Source organism: Pteropus alecto, unplaced genomic scaffold (genome assembly GCF_000325575.1).
Source record: "Pteropus alecto unplaced genomic scaffold, ASM32557v1 scaffold164, whole genome shotgun sequence".
NCBI lineage: Eukaryota > Metazoa > Chordata > Mammalia > Chiroptera > Pteropodidae > Pteropus > Pteropus alecto.
Genome location: NW_006439568.1, coordinates 21,322,707 through 21,324,881, shown reverse-complemented (window position 1 = coordinate 21,324,881; position 2,175 = coordinate 21,322,707). Strand labels below are relative to the sequence as shown.

General features: G+C 41.1%; 1 pseudogene; it reads left to right on the top strand.

Annotated features, from left to right (window-relative positions):
- Positions 1 to 322: 322 nt before the first annotated feature.
- Positions 323 to 441, top strand: LOC112483640 (annotated as a pseudogene).
- The last annotated feature ends 1,734 nt before the right edge of the window (positions 442 to 2,175 follow it).

The window sequence follows — 2,175 nt, the reverse complement described above, 5'->3', positions numbered from 1 at the left end:
TTAAAAGTTATCCTTATCCATTTAATGAAGGAAGTAGTGTAGCGTAGCAATGTAAATATAAAATGGGACACTTTGAAAACTTGGTCAGCAGGATCTCCTAAAAGCTGAATGTGTGTCTCCTTCATAACCCAAAAATCCCACTCCTAACACTTAAGAGGAATAGGTGCATAAGTCCACTCAAAGACGCTTAGACAAATGTCCAAAAAGTCTTTATTCATAATAGTCCCGAACTGGAAACGACCCAAATGCCAACAACTAAGGAAAGATAAATTGTGATATATTCACGAATAGAATACTACATAGTAATAAAAAAGGAACAGTCGTCTGCGGCGATGCCACCCTGAACGTGCCTGATCTAGTCTGATCTTGGAAGTTAAGCAGGGTCGGGCCTGGTTAGTGCTTGGATGGGAGATCGCCTAGGAAGACCAGGGGCTGCTGGCGTTAAAAAAAAAAAAAAAAAAGAACAATCTACTGCTATATGCACCAACTTGCATGAGTCTCACGGACATAATGTTGAATAAAAGAAGATGGACTCAAAAGAGTACCTACTACGCGATTCCATTTATATGAAGTTCAAGGATAAACAAAACTAACTGATGGAGATAGAAGTCACAACGATGTTTTCCTGGTGTGGGGTGGAGTGTTTTGACCTGAGAGCAGCAAAAGGTGCTTTCTGGAGAATTGAAAATGATTGATTATGGCTGTGTCCATATGTAAAAATCCCCAAACCCAAGTAGAAGGCACGTACATAATTCTTATTTTAAAAAAGCGATAATAGCAAAAACAGCAAGTCTGGCCATAGGACTCCATTTCTTTCAGAGATCATTTCCCACATTTGCAAACCCCCAGGAAGTTCACCAGGCCCAGGGGGACCTGGCTTTCCTGTTTCCTACATACTTTGTTTCTCTTTTGTGGATGCCTTCTTATTCTCTTCCTCTGCCCTAACAAAAAAGTGTTTGCCGCAATATATGAAAAAAATGTGTTTGCATGCATTCAGGAAAGAAAAAATGTTTTAAATAGATAGGTACAGCAGCTTTTAAAATTGTGGATTAACTTTTTCTGCTAAAAGCTTTTCAGCAGAAGTAATGGGGGGGTAAGAAAGGAGTGCGTGTGAAGAGGAGGGAGAAACAGGATAATGATTTAGTCACCCAGGTAACCATGTTCTGAGTGGAAGAAAATTATCACGGCTCCTCAGTAGCAGGAGAAAAAGGAAAGGAGCATGATCTCTCTCTTCTCAGTTTCCTCAGGTCTGAGAAAGGCTGGGAATGGGAGGGGATGTTAGTATTTATTGGCATCTTATTTGTGTTGCGTTCAGTGCCTCTTTGAAAGGGTTGGGGGAAATTGGCTTAGACCTTACTTAAAATGACATATACCCTTAGCTATGTCGTGTTTTTGCCCCTTAGCAATATGGAGGCTCAAGGATGTTAGCTCTGCCTTTTGCTGTTGTGACCTTACTAGGAGAATAGCTGCGTCTTTCATTGTGGGCTTAACAGGCAGGTTATTTAATCCTTAGAACAACTCTAGCGGGTCTGTTATTATATTTTGAGGAAGTGGGGCTCAGAGAGGTAAGGTAACATGCTCAAGGTCACACAGAAGAGAAAGGAAAGAAACCTGGACTACCTACACTTGAATTCTTACATCCCTCCTGCCCGCTTGTCATTGCTGTGACTTAGGCTTCCTTTTATGTTCTAGGGAAGAGCTGAGAATGCTCCTCATTCCCTGTCCCTCCAAATGAAATGTAAGCACTTCTAATACAACTCAAAGAAAGAACAGCACTTTAATAAGCATTACGGGTGGAAAACGTCACCTTTCCTCCTCCATTGCAGATCTCTCCCCCAGTTCCAGGTCACCAAGCCTCTTCTGAACGCTCTGATATTTCACATACATCACTCCAAAAGCATCAAATTTCTCTTTGAATCTGATTCACACACACACACACACACACACACACACACACACACACACACACACATCCTTAATTAATTCCTTAGATTTTCATCTCTGTTTTTGATTTTGCATGCATCATCTTGCATTTCATTCATTCAGTTCATATGTTCGAACCCTTCATATGCTGGGCAATATTCAAGTACTAGGGATTCAACCGTGAATCAAGACACAAAATTCCCCTCTTCACAGACCTTGCATTCTGTTTGGATTGGTAGGGGGGAAACTGAT